Source organism: Trachypithecus francoisi, unplaced genomic scaffold (genome assembly GCF_009764315.1).
Source record: "Trachypithecus francoisi isolate TF-2019V2 unplaced genomic scaffold, Tfra_2.0 Lachesis_group5, whole genome shotgun sequence".
Classification (NCBI taxonomy): domain Eukaryota; kingdom Metazoa; phylum Chordata; class Mammalia; order Primates; family Cercopithecidae; genus Trachypithecus; species Trachypithecus francoisi.
In genome coordinates, this window is record NW_022681470.1 from 144,683,770 (window position 1) to 144,698,528 (window position 14,759).

The following is a 14,759-nucleotide window of genomic DNA, read 5'->3' on the forward strand; positions in this document are numbered from 1 at the left end:
AGAGACAGGGTCTTGCCAAGTTGCCCAGGCTGCTAATAAACACCTGGCCTGAAGTGATCTTCCCGCCTTGGCCTCCCAAAGTGTTGGCATTACAGTGATGAGCCATCACACCCAGCCATTTGTGCCTTTTGAAATGACATTGCTTAGGAGGTAAATTATAAAGAGAAAAACTAAAATGGTCCACAATCCCCACACGCCATAACCTTGACGCACGTGCAATACAGCTAAACAGGTAAGAAGGAATTTACTGAAATGCTGCCCTGCGGCAGATCTTCCAGGTCACCAGGAATGTGGCAGACAGATGACATGGGATGACTGGGGGCGTCAGACACCCTGGAGGAGCCGGAGGAGCTGCCCGGCAACAGCGACACGCTCACAACAGTGACATGCCAAGGAGTGGGGCTCTCAACTCACAGGCAAAGACAACAGCCCAGGAAAAATGGGCCAAGGCTGGTGGGTGTGGTGGCTCACACCTGTAATCCTAGCACTTTGGGAGGCCAAGGCAGGAAGACCACTTGAGGCCAGGAGCTTGACACCAGCATGAGCAACACAGTGAGACTCCGTCTCCATAAAAACACGAAAATCAGCCAGGTGCAGCGGTCTGCACCTGTAATCCCAGATACTTGGGAGGCTGAGGCAGAGGTTGCAGTGAGCCAAGATCGCACCACTGCACTCCAGCCTTCCAGCCTGGTCAACAGGAGCGAAACCCTGTCTTAAAAACGAACAAAAAAACAGGCCACGGACTTGGGTAGACAGCTCTCCAAAGTAGACAAATGGCCAAGAAGCACATGAAAAGGTGCCCAGCAGCACTCAGCACCACGGACATGCAAATCAGAACCACAATGAGCCACTACCTCACACCCACCAGGATGCCAGAATCAGAACGACAGACGGCGACACTGTGGGCGGGGATGTGGAGAAATCGGGGCCCTCGAACACAGGCTGGCGGGACGGTGATGCGGGGCGGCCGCTCTGCAAGACAGCACGGCGGTTCCTGGAAATGTCACACATAAATCACACTTGACCCGGCAATTCCACTCCTGGGTATCTGACCAAGAGAAATGAAAACATCCGTCCACACAGAAACTTGTACACCATGTCCGCAGCAGCACAACTCCCGACAGACAAAGGTGGAAACGATCCAGGGGTCCACCCACGGAAGAATGAATCAACACAACATGGCCCCTCCATGCGGGGGAATATGACACAGCCACGAAAAGGAACGAGGCTCTGACACAGACGCCACATGGATGAACCTTGAGGACGTGATAGTGAGAGAAGCCAGACACAAAAGGTCGTGTGTTACACCCCAGGCCACAGGGTTCCTCTGTGGGGAGAGGCAAATGTTCTACACTGACTGTGGCCAGCGCGGTGGCTCACACCTGTCATCCCAGCACTGAGGGGCTGAGGTGGGAGGGGTGCTCTAGCCCCGGAGTTTGAGACCAGCCTAGGCAACACAGGGAGACCCCATCTCTACCAAAAATTAAAATAAAAAATTAGTCAGGCATGGTGGTGCGTGCCTGCCTGCTACTCAAAAGGCTGAGGCAGGAGGATTGCTTGAGGCCAGGATTGCGAGGCTGCAGTGAGCTATGATTGCACCACTGCAGTCCGGCCTCTGGGCAACAGAGCAAGACCCTGTCTCTAAAAAGTAAATGAACAAAAATAAAATCAAACTGTGATGATAGTTGCACAAGTGTTTGAATATACTGAAAACCGTGGAGCTGGACATTTTAAATGGGTTGGACAAATGAGTGTGCAAATTACATCCAATAAAGCTCTTAGCAAGACAATCACAAAGAAGGCCGGCGCGGTGGCTCACACCTGTAATCCCAGCACTTTGCGAGGCCAAGGTGGGCGGACTGCCTGAGGTCAGGAGTTTGTGACAGCCTGGCCAGCATCATGAACCCCATCTCTACTAAAAAATATGAAAATTAGCCGGGTATGGTGGTGGACGACTGTAATCCCAGCTACTGGGGAGGCCGAGGCAAGAGAATTGCTTGAACCCAGGAGGCAGAGGTTGCAATGAGCCAAGATTGCGCCACTGTACTCTAGCCTGGGTGATGAGAAACTCTGTCTCAAAAAAAAAAAAATGAAAAGAGAGGGAAGAAAGCAAGGGAGGAAGGATGGAAAGAAGAAAGAATAATGTCCTCCTGAACTCGCAAAAGAAGAGAGGAAACTGGCACTCTTCTCAGCTAAGAGAGGCCAAGGAGACATCCCCAGCCACGCAGAGCAAACGGCACCTTTATCCCAGACCTTTTGGCTTAGGGACAGGCGGGGAGGTGCAGGAAACAGCCAGGTATGAGCCAACCCTATGGAGCGGTGGTGGGTTTCACGCTCACGGGAGACACATCCTTCTTGTGGTTTGGGGTGAGTGCCACAATGCCTGCCGTGCACGTTTAGCAGCCCTGGCACAAACACACACATGCAGGGCAACCATGCCGGCCTCCGCCTCTGCCGGCCTCTGCCTGGTGGCACCCCGCACCTGCCACCGCTCACAGTGCTGCTGCCAGGCCCACCCTTCCTTGGAGACCCCTTTCTCCGTCTCCTGCTCACGGGGCTCTGGGCCTTGGGGCGCTGGGAAGGCCTCAGCTGGGCCAAAGGAGGCCTCGGCTGCCCCATGGTGTGACCTGGCTGGAGCCGGGCTGGCACAGTTCCAAACAACTGGGACCCTCAGCCCCATCCTTCTAGAAGATTCTCGACCATAGTTAATGCTGCAGAAAGAGGGCGGCAGTCAGCTCCTATGGGGACACTAGGGCAGGGGTAGGGAGAGATTTTATTCTCAACTACTGTTTGAATTTCTCTCGGCACCATGCTAGCAAGTTTTTACAAAAGCAGTAAAGCTCATGATACAAACTCAATTTCAAAACCACAAAACTCCCTTGTGCCCACTCTGTGCTGCCCCCCGCCTGCCCCACCATGACCTGGCCCATGGGCAGCTCCGAGCCAACTTGCTAGCCTCAGGAACCCAGGTCCCCAGAATCTTCCTCCGCTGAGCAAATGTGCAGGCCCACCACGTGCCAGGCAGAGTTTCCGAAACGGGGCCGATCTGGAGACTGACTAATCAACGACATCACTGAGGGGTGAGCAAGAGCTTCAAAGACAAATGAAGGCCAGACCTGGCAGTGCACACCTGTGGTCCCAGTGCTCTGGGAGGCTGAAGCAGGACGATCGACTGAGCCCAGGAGTTTGAGGTTACAGTGAGCTGTGATCACACCACTGCACTCCAGCCTGGGCAACAGAGCCAGATCATCTCAAAAAAAGTGTAAGGTCGGGCATGCTAGCTCACGCCTGTAATCCCAGCACTTTGGGAGGCCAAAGTGGGCGGATCCCTTGAGGCCACGAGTTCGAGACCAGCCTGGCCAATGCGGTGAAACTTCGTCTCTACTAAAAATACAAACATTAGCTGGGCATGGTAGTGGGCGCCTGTAATCCCAGCTACTCGGGAGGCTGAGGCAGGACAACGGCTTGAACCCAGGAGGCGGAGGTTGCATTGAGATCGTGCCATTGCACTCCAGTATGGGCGACAAGAGTGAAACTGTGTCTCGACAACAAAAAAATAAGTAAAATAAAATAAATAAATAAATTTTAAAAAGAGAAAAAGACAAACGAAGTTGGTTTGGGACCAGAGAGGTCTGGGCGGCAGCAGGGCTGCGTCTGGACGTGATGGTCAAAGACGCAGCAGTGCAAGTTCTGGCAGGTCCAGGGCAGGAGGAAAGTCCAGGTAGAGGAAAGGACCCCACGATGCCAGGGAAGAGCTAAGGCCTGAGAGGCCGGAGGGCAGGGAGTGCAGAGGAGGCAGCAGGGTCAAGGCTAGACCAGGGTGGGCCCTGGGGGCTGGGCTGGAAGGAGCCTGCCCTTCCTGTAGGGTTGGAGGGGAAGCCGACGGGTGGTTCAGAGCAAGGAGACACGATCCAACGGAAATTTCTAGAAAGCTCTCTCTGGCTGTGGGAAGTGGATGGCAGGCACGGCTGGCTTCCAGGGCATGCAACCCCCACTGGTACCCCAGGCCCTACTCAGTTAAATACACAGTTTAAGGCCCGGCTGGCCCCATCTGAAGATTCTTCACCGTTTTAGCACGGGAACCCTGTGGGTTCATTTTACATAGGGTCCGCAGATTCTACAGCTGCTCCTGGCGGGGGGACCGGAGAGGAAGCTGGGAGACCAGGGCAAACTCCTGGGCTTAGTGATCCTCTCACCTCAGCTTCCCAAAGTGCTGGGATGATAAGACATGAGCCACCACGCCCCGCCCCTGGCTTTCTTCTTTATTCGGGGTTCAAGACAGGCTTGGGTACCCTGGCCCCCATTTACCATGAAAGTCGTTTAACCCAACCCAGCTCTCAAAATCTCCAACAAAAAAAGGGTCCCTTTCTCCCCTCTATTCATTTTGAGGCCCAAGAGCAGCCTTTTGAGTAAACTACACACCACTGAGTAACACGCTTCAAATGGGTGACTTGTATGGTTCACAAACTGTATCACAATAAAGCCTTTTTGTTTTTGTTTTTTGAGACGGAGTCTCACTCTTGTCACCCAGGCTGGAGTGCAGTGGCACAATCTCGGCTCACTGCAACCTCCGTCTCCCGGGTTCAAGCAATTCTCCTGCCTGAGCCTCCTGAGTAGCTGGGATTACAGGCACCCACCACCACGTCCGGCTAATTTTTGTATTTTCAGTAGAGATGGGGTTTCACCACGTTGGTCAGGCTGGTCTCGAACTCCTGACCTCGTGATCCGCCCACCTTGGCCTCCCAGAGTGCTGGGATTACAGGCATGAGCCACTGTGCCTGGCCTTAAAGCCTTTTTTTAAGGCAGCTGTTTGTTCCGGGGACCCTGCACACCGTGGGCCAGGCCTGGCTCCTCAGCCCTACTGCTGTGACCATGATGTGGGACCAGCATCTGTATCTTATGGGCAGCCCCACCCCGGCTGTCCTGGACAGCTCCTCCGCAACCTGAGAGAGGAACAAGTGAGAGAGGGACCCTTCCGGCTGGGCTGAGCAGGGCCGCACACTCCCGCCTCGGCTGCTCTCCTGATCGCTGACACACCCGGCCCAAGGACACCCTCCCGGGCTGCTGCCTTCACTCTGCAGTCTTCAGATGCAGGGGCTTGGCAGGGGGCTTCAGGTGGGGACAGTCTGGCCAACCCCATCAGGCCTCCACCCCACCTGCACTGGCACTGCTGGGGCCAAGGGGGCATCCTGTCCACATGTCCCCAGGCCCCACAACTGCCCATGTCCCCAGGATCTGAGGACTCTCCTTGACCCAGAGTCCAGTCTGGGATGGAAGAACTTGAAGGTGGGGCAGGATGCAGGGGTGTGGGCTCAAGGGCCACCCAAGAAACAGCCAGGTGATGGCTCTCAGCAGCCACACACAGAAACTGATGACAAAGAATCAGTTTAAAAATGAGAAGGCCGGGGGTGGGGGCTCACGCCTGTGACCCCAGCACTGTGGGAGGCCAAGGTGGGTGATCGCTTGCTGCCAGGAGTTCAGGACCAGCCTGGGCAACATAGTGAGACCCCATCTCTACAAAAAATTTAAAAATCAGCCAGGCGTGGTGGTGCACACCTACAGTTCCAGCTACTCGGAGGCTGAGGCAGGAGGATTCCTTGAGCCCAGCAGATCAAGGCTGCAGTGAGCCCTGATCGCACCACTGTACTCCAGCCTGGAACAGAATGAGACCCTGTCTCAAAAAAAAAAAACAAAAAAACCCCACAAATTCAAAAAGACAGTGCATTGTTTTTGAAAAGTGTCAGGCCCTCCTCTGTGGGCAGGAAGTGTGGGGGCTCCCTCGGGCCCTCGTCCTCTTGTCCTACCTCCTGCTCCCACTGATCCCTTTCCCGGGAGGGCTGGGCAAAAGGCAAAGCCCTACGCTGCCCCAGTGAGACCCAGCTGCTCCCTTTCCCGGGAGGGCTGGCCGTCAGGTGAAGCCCCTGCTGCCCCAGTGAGACCCAGCTGCTCCCTTTCCTGGGAGGGCTGCCGTCAGGTGAAGGCCCTGCTGCCCCAGTGAGACCCAGCTGCTCCCTTTCCTGGGAGGGCTGGCCGTCAGGTGAAGCCCCTGCTGCCCCAGTGAGACCCAGCTGCTCCCTTTCCTGGGAGGGCTGGCCGTCAGGTGAAGCCCCTGCTGCCCCAGTGAGAACCAGCTGCTCCCTTTCCCGGGAGGGCTGGCCGTCAGGTGAAGGCCCCTGCTGCCCCAGTGAGACCCAGCTGGCCTCCAGCCCCTGTGCTGCCATCTCACTGGGTTCCTGCTGCCAAAGCACGGTTCCCAGCAGGGACCAAGGACAGAGGAGAACCGAGTCAGATGGCCCAGGAGGAACTCGCGATGCAGCCAGGCTCCCAAGTGAAACCTGGCCACAGAGGCAGCACGAGAACGCCCCTCGGCCCCAGCTCCGGGCATGAGGCCTGGCACTGCATCACCACGTCCCACGAGCAGCTCCAAATGCCTCCCCTGGCAAGACCGGGATTCACTTGTCTCTGGTCTAATGTACATAAAGGGCCCTCAGGCAGGAAAGAGAAAACCTTGGCACCAGAACGTTCTCTGCTTCGTCCTACTCCAGAGAGCAACAGTGCGTGCCAGGCTCCCTCAGCTCAAGGCCCTTCCTCCACCTCTGCAGGCAAGGAACAGCCTCTTCCAGCCTCTGACTCTTACCCTCCTGCCTCGTCTCATGAGGCCTGGTGAGGACATTGGGCTCCCCGGATCATTCAGGGTCATCTCCCAGCTCAGGGTCCTTCACTCAGTCCCACCCGCAAAAAGTCCCTTTTGTCATTTAAAGTAATTCTTCATGGGTTCCAGGGATTAAGATGTGGACATCTATGGGGACCATTATTCAGTCCACCACAACTGCCATGTGGAAAATGTACCACGCAAAGAAATAAGCATAGCTTGTACCCATAAAAACTACGAATTAAAACTTTAAAAAAACCCACCAACCCCCATGTCCCGCCAAGCCCTCCCACCTGGAGACCACTCCTGCCCAGCACACCTCTGCCTGCGCTCACTCAGACAGGAGCACAGTTTCCAGAAAATCAGACACTGGAGTGAGCTCTCCCAACCCGGATCCCCCATAACACCGACAGACAGAGGCAGCTCCAGGAAGTGGAGCAGGAACAGTTGCGCGTGGTCACAGAGCTAACTCCCGGGACCATCTGTGGGGGTGGCCAGCAGCCTGAGTGAGGCAGGTAGAAGCGGGCTCCAGTGGCTGGCACCCCCAACATCCTCAGCTGCCTCCTCCTGAGGCCTGGGCTCTGACAGGCGGGATTTCCAGGTCATGAGGTTTGCAGCTCGTTACTTCTTTAAACACTCAGGCCTAAGCGTGGTGAGACAAGCAGACGGACCAGCCTCAAGACAAAGCCACAAGATGTGAGCCAAGCCTGAGCACAGTGGCCCTCAGGCGGAGGTCCTGTGCCCTGCGCCCTGCGTACCCAGGAAAGGTGGTGTGAGGAAGAACAGGCACAAGACCCAGAGCTCCCAGGGCCAGGCCTGGCTCTCCCACTAATCCTCAGGAGACGAGGGACCAGGGCCACACTTTCAGAGGGAACATAAGACTACCAGCGCATGGCCACGGGGCCCGCCTATGCTGAATGAATGAGCCAAACAAAGCCCTCACAAGGAACATGGCCCAAGTCACCACCTCTGGGCGACTTGACTCTGCCCATAAAACCAGTGGTTTGACCCAAGTTCAACACTCAGTCCTTCTACCCAAGGACCCCCAAACTGCAGAGGAGAAAACAAATGGACAATCACACATCGCCCCTGCTTGGGGGCCTATGGAAAGCAGACAGAGGCAAATGCAAAATGCGTGCCAAGTCTCTTAAATTAAAAATCTGGCCGGGTGCAGCGGCTCAGGCCTGTAATCCCAGAACTTTGGGAGGCCGAGGTAGGCGGATCACGAGGTCAAGAGATCAAGACCATCCTGGCCAACACTGTGAAACTCCATCTCTACTAAAAAAATACAAAAATTAGCTGGGTGTGGTGGCATGTGCTTGTAATCCCAGCTACTCGGCAGGCTGAGGCAGGAGAATTACTTGAACCCAGGAGGCGGAGGTTGCAGTGAGCCGAGATCACACCAATGCACTCCAGTCTGGCAACAGAGCGAGACTGTCTTAAAAAAAAAAAAAACCTGTGCCAGGCTTGCATTCTACTCTTTCCCTTCAGTGTTTATTTTTGATTTGATTTTATCTTTTGAAACAGAGTCTTGCTGTATCGCCCAGGCTGGAGTGCAGTGGCACAAACACAGCTCACTGCAGCCTGGAACTCCTGGGCTCAAACCATCCTCCTGCCCCACAGGTGCATGTCACCACACCCAGGTAAGTTTTGTATTTGTTTTGTAGAGACTAGGTCTCACCATGTTGCCCAGGCTGGTCTTGAACTTCTGGGCTCAAGCAATCAAGGCCACCTGCCTTGGCCTCCCAAAGTGCTGGGTTACAGGCATAAGCTGCCATGCCCAGCCTAGCATTTGTTTTAATTAAAAGAAAAAACAAAAGATGTCCTCCTGGTCATGACACTCCCCAAAATGGTGCATGATGTCAGAGTGGCCCCACCCCAAGGGCTGGAGGACACAGGGCCACCCGAGGCCCGCAGCCAGGGGTGTTTTCTTTCTTTTTTTTTGAGACAGTTTCACTCTTTCGCCCAGGTAGAGTAACATGGTGCGATCTCAGCTCACTGCAACCTCTGCCTGCAGGTTCAAGCAATTCTCCTGCCTCAGCCTCCTCAGTAGCTGGAATTACAGGCATGTACCACCGTGTCTGGCTAATTTTTGTATTTTTAGTAGAGACGAGGTTTCACCATGTTGGCCAGACTGGTCTTGAACTCCTGACCTCAGGTGATCCGCCTGCCTCAGCCTCCCAAAGTGCTGGGATTACAGGCGTGAGCCACCGCGCCCGGCCAGACAGGGGTGTTTTGTATCAGCCCCCACTCAACACCTATCTGCCCAGAGACAGAAAGCAAGGTGTTCAAGGTGTGCTTTTTTACAGGGCAGGAAACATTACAAGGCCTGAACAAGGTAACCTAGCATTCTACTTAGGAGGAAAAAGCCATTATGATTCAATACTTGAATAAGCCAACAGCAGAGGCACGGAAAGCAGGCAGGAGGACAGGCTGACTCGCAGCTGCCATGGGACCCCCTTCCCCTGCCGCCCGCGGCCCAGCTTCCCCTGTGCACCAAGCGACGGCTCCAGGGTGGGAACGGAGAAAGCGGGCGACTATTCCAAGAGACGTTTCCAAAACCAGAGGCAGCACTCAGGCACGGCTCATAGGAATGTTGAAGGGTGCGGCCGCCGTGGAGACAGGCAGGCGATTCCTGAGAAGGTTAAACAGAACGTACCCTAGGACCCGCGATTCCACACCCACGTGTCGACCCAAGGAAAATGGAAATGCATATCCACACCACACCTGCACACCAACGTCCACAGCAGCACGACTCCCAGCAGCCAGAGGGGAGGCTTCATGAACGCCCATCGGCAAGGGAGCAGCTCACACGGCGCGCCACACACAGCAGAATGCGATTCAGCCACGAAAAGGAGCGAGGCTCTGATGCTGGCCATGGCGTGGATGAACTCTGAGGATGTCGCCCTCAGTGAGAGACTCCAGGCACAAAAGGCCGCACAGTGCGTGATCCCATTTCAAAGAGATGTCCAGGACAGGACAGGCCAGTCCATAGAGGCAGGAAGGGGATGGCTGGTTTAGGGGTGTGGGGACGGGATGGGGAGCCACTGCTGAGGGGGGACAGAGCTTCCTCTGGGACAGAGAAATGCTCCGGAATTAGTGGTGATGCTGCCCAGCCCTGCGAGGGCACCAACATTTCCAAACTGTATCCTTTAAAGAGTGAATATGATGTGTGTTAATTTCATCTCAGTAAAAGTTAACTTTTACAAAGTGAAGGCAGCCTATCCGGGGACCTGCCAAACCACAGCAAGCCCACATGGTTTTTGCCCTGAGCTCCTCTTCTCCTTCAGCTCCAGGCCTTCGGAAGCAGGAGCCCAGCTCCCTCACTCCTGTCTCCCGTGCTCTCCCTGAATACTTTCTAGCACCTCCTCGTTGCTGCACTCAGCACCTTCAGATATCAAGTGGATTTATCAAGGGCTATGTGGTGAACTGAGGCAGGATAAGGTGACTCACACCTGTGACTCCAGCATGGTGGGAGGCCGAAGTAGGAGGATCACTTGAAGCCAGGAATTTGAGACCAGCCTGGGCAACGTAGTTTCTACAAAAAATAAAAAAATTAGCCAGGCGTGGTGTGCATCCCTGTAGTCCCAGCTGCTCAAGAGGCTGAGGTGGGAGGATCCCTTGAGCCCAAGAGGTGGAGGCTGCAGTGAGCTATGATCACACCAACTGCACTCCAGCCTGAGTGACACAGTGAGACCCTGTCTCAAAAAAACAAAGCTAACTGACAGAGCACAGTGCTTACTTGGTTTGTGCTATGTTAATTTTGGTACAAAGAAGACAGTTGAGTTTTAGTAAATTGGCCATCTTATAACAAAGCATAAACTTGAAGGGTAAAAGCAAGATTTTAGGAGGCACAGACAGAGCTGCCAATTTCCAAACCAAGTCACTAAGAGACTCGTCCATCCTGCCCCAGCCAGCAGTAAGTTAACCTGGACAAGAGGAGGGGGGCATGGTTTTCTGCACAGGCCCAGTTGGGAAATATCTTCAGATGCGCAGCTCACGCCCTCTGTTCCAGCTATTCACTTCTCCCAAGTGGAACTGCTCCCCACTTCTCTTCTGTGAGGAGAAGGCAGCCAGAGACAATGCACAAATGGACACAGCCACGTGCCAATAAAACTTTATTTATAAAAACGGGGGGCCAGATTGGGTCCAGGGGCCATAGTTTGCCAACCAGGTACCCAGAGCCTCTTCCTTTACACTTTATGCCTTCCCAGGGGAGGCTAGGCTCTACCACCCTCCTCAAGGTCCTAATCGTGGCAGAACAGAAAAGGCACCCACCAATGACTCAAGGGCCCCAGCTCAAGGCCACACTCGCCCTCGTTAGCTACAAGGGGCCCTGGACGGGCACCTTCTTCCCTCTGCACAGGGAAGTGGCACAGAATCCAAGGGCAACGCCACACCAGGCAGCCCTTCCCCAGTGCTCTGCCAGCCACCGCTGCCACTGCCATCTCCGCCCTGACAGGAGGACACAGCACTGCTCATCCCACACTTGACACTCTCCGCTGGGTCACCCGGGCCCTATGGATATGGCCAGAAGGGATGAGGCCATTCTCTCTCTTCTCCTGAGTGGTCTCCCTGGGCTGCCAGCAGAGGCACCTCTTTCAGCCCACTGTCCTTGGCTTGTAAGAAAGGCACAAGAAGAGGAACTAAACCCGGAGCAGCCAGGCCATGGAACTATCTCAAAGGCATTTAGAAAGGAGTCTCCCCAGAGCAAGACTCCGTCTCAAAAAAAAAAAAAAAAAAAAAAAAAGGAGTCTCCCATTTTTAGAGACGCCTGCTGTAACTGCTCCCCACTTCTGACAGTGTGTGGGGGAACGCTCCATGAGCCCAGGTGTCCCCAGGGCCGATGCAGACAGGGTAGTGGGTCCTGGGAAACCCCAGTATCACTCGAAAGGCAGGAGGAGCCACAGCTTTTGCGGTTTCTAGAAGTGAAGGTCGGGTGGTTTGATGCCAAAGGGCGAGATGCAAGCCCAAAGCAGACAGGCTTCATGCAGAAACTTCCGGAAGAACCTCCCTACCGTGGCCCGCAGGCTCCCGTCTAAGCACAGCTCACACCTGGACATCCCAGGAATTCAGAGCCAGGCAGGCCACCACCTTCTCCCTGGCAGGCCACCCAGGGAAGAGGCCACAGCCTTCCGGGCCCTGGTCCTGTGGTGCCACCTGGGGGCCGGGCCCGTGTTACTTACTTCTGGATGGTGAGGTTCCTGGGTGGAGATGCTCCAAAAATTGGCTAGGATTTGTCAGGTGCCTCCAGCAACGGTGACGGTTCCTAAAACATGCAAATAAAAGCATGATTAACTAAACTGATTGCACGCTCAAGTTTTAATTCTGAATTCGACTCCCACCAGCGGCACGCAGCCCGAGGACGCTTGCCTTTATTCAGATTTTCCACATTCTTGTCAATTTTTAACAACACAAAAATCCGTGACTATAAGCACTTTACCCAGTCAAGTTTTCCAGTGAGGGCCCATTTTAACCTCAGCTCCTGAAAACCAGGGGCCGAGGCAGCAAGAGTATCCATGAACAGTCAAATGAAACCAAAGAAGCTTCTGGAAGCCTTAAGATGCAGACAACTACTGAGAGATTTTCAAGTTTTGCTTCCTACAAGGGGAAAAGTGCAGAAAATGCACCCAGTTTTTCCCCTACCCCCCAACACCAAGAGGCAGAGCACAGGGAGAGAGGGAGGCAGGAGCTGCGACCGCACAAGGGCCAAGGCACAGCCCAGGCGTCGAACTTAGTCCTGGACACAGACGCTCAGACACTTGTAGGATGGATGCGGAACAGAACTCCAAACTTTGGATGTGACACCAAGACTTTTTTATTTTATTTTATTTTTTAAGAGACAGGGTCTCACTATCGTGTCCAGGCTGGTCTCGAGCTCCTGGCCTCAAGTGATTCTCCTGCCTTCGGTTCCCAAAGTACTGGGGTTACAGGCATAAGCCACCACTCTGGCCAATATCAAGACTTTCATGGCGGGGAGCGGTGGCTGACATCTGTAATCCCAGCACTTTGGGAGGCCGAGGCAGGCAGATTAGCTGAGGTCAGGAGTTCAAGACCAGCCTGGTCAACAGGGTGAAACCCCGTCTCTACTACAAATACAAAAATTAGCCGGGTGTGATGTGTACCTGTAGTCCCAGCTACTTGGGACGCTAAGGCAGGAGAATCACTTGAACCTGGGAGGCAGAGGTTGCAATGAGCTGAGATCTACTCGGGACGCTAAGGCTTGAGAATCACTTAAACCTGGGAGGTAGAGGTTGCAGTGAGCTGAGATCTACTCAGGGCGCTAAGGCTTAGGAATCGCTTGAACCTGGGAGGCAGAGGTTGCAGTGAGCCGAGATCTACTTGGGGCGCTAAGGCTTGAGAATCGCTTGAACCTGGGAGGCAGAGGTTGCAGTGAGCTGAGATCTACTCGGGACGCTAAGGCTTGAGAATCGCTTGAACCTGGGAGGTAGAGGTTGCAGTGAGCTGAGATCTACTCGGGGCGCTAAGGCTTGAGAATCGCTTGAACCTGGAAGGCAGAGGTTGCAGTGAGCTGAGATCAGGCCATTGCACTCCAGCCTGGGTGACAGAGCAAGACTACGTCTAGGAAAAAAAAAAAAAGGACTTTCACAATCTGACCTGCAGCTCCCACTGGACTTGGCACACCTGGGGCTCAGTGGGTGCCCAGGCCTGCGAGCCCTCGTCTCAGAGCTCCACCAGTGCTGGCTCTCAACTCAGGCTGCCCTCTGCTTCCTTCTGCTCAGCTAACACCAACTCTCACTTCAGAAGCAACTCTAAGGTCCCCTCGGTGGGCCCAACCTCCAGGGCAGAGACGCTCGCTCCCTGGGGCCCTGGTTTTGTTGTACCTTTTCTTTCGTTTTTTTTTTTTTTGATACCGAGTCTTGCTCTGTCATCCAGGCTAGAGAGCAGTGGCGCGATCTCGGCTCACTGCAACCTCTGCCTTCCAGGTTCAAGCAATTCTCCTGCCTCAGCCTTCCAAGTAGCTGGGACTACAGGTGTGTGCCATCACGCCTGGCCAATTTTTTGTATTTTTAGTAGAGACGGGGTTTCACCATGCTGGCCAGGCTAGTCTCGAACTCCTAACCTTGTGATCCACCTGCCTCGGCCTCCTGAAGTTGTACACTTTTTACAACTCACCAGGACTTTTATTAAACAACACCAAGTGGTGCGGTGGCTCACACCTGTAATGCCAGCACTTTGGGAGGATGATGAGGAAGGATCACTTGAGGCCAGGAGTCTCAACAGCCTGACCAACATAGTGAGACTCTGTCTCTAAAAAAACTTTAAAACTGAGCCAGGTGTGGTAGCAGGTGTGGCCGCAGCTCCTCAGGAGGATCGCCTGAGCCCAGGATTCAAGGCTGCAGCCTGGGCGACGGAGCGAGGCCCTGTCTCAAAAAAATAAATAAACAATGCGAGTTTCACAAACGCCCTACAGCACGCAATGAGCTCTGACATTTGCTGTGTTATTTTAATCTGCTTTTTAAAATCACTGGGCACGGCTCATTCACCCGACTTCTATATCTTCCCAGAGGCCCTGCCCTGGGTAGGAAGGGAACAGCAGGCCCTAGAGCACCCGGCCGCGGGCTGCGCCTCTTTCCCGCACCAGATGAGCAGCCAAGCGCCCTGCAAAGGGCTTCACGACCTCTCCCGCCTGCCCAGGCCGACCCCTGACACTGTCACCAGCTGAAGAGAACCTGAGCACTCAGGAATCCCTCCATGCAGCTGTGGGCAGCAGAATAATGGTCCCAGAGATGTCCCTGTCCTAACCCCCCGGCCCCTGGGATTATTTCCCCTTCCACGGCAACGGGGGCTTTGCGGATGGGACTGACTTAGGCACCTTGAGATGGGATGATCCGGGGGCCGAATGTCCTCACAGCCTCCTCGTGGGAAGAGGCCAGAGGGTGAGAGTCAGGGCCTGGAAGAGGCTGCGCTGTGGCTGTGAAGCGGGAGGAAGGGCCCCAAGCCGAGGGATGCGGACACCTCTAGACACTGGGAAAGGAAAGGAATGGACTCTCTCCGGGAGCCTCAAGAAGGAACAGCCCTGCCCACACCATGATTTTAGCCCAGGGAGGCCCATGTCAGACTTTCCTCCTCCGGGCACGGGAGA

At 54.7% G+C, this 14,759-nt stretch overlaps 1 protein-coding gene across 10 annotated transcripts in view; it reads right to left on the reverse strand.

Moving 5' to 3' along the window:
* Positions 1 to 14,759, reverse strand: part of KDM4B (lysine demethylase 4B) — a 182,186-nt gene that overhangs the window by 125,004 nt on the left and 42,423 nt on the right. For all 10 annotated transcript variants that reach the window (XM_033195839.1, XM_033195837.1, XM_033195836.1 and 7 more), the window contains exon 2: positions 11,839 to 11,921. The gene's annotated coding sequence lies outside the window, so the exon portion shown is untranslated. The remainder of the gene's footprint in view (positions 1 to 11,838; positions 11,922 to 14,759) is intronic.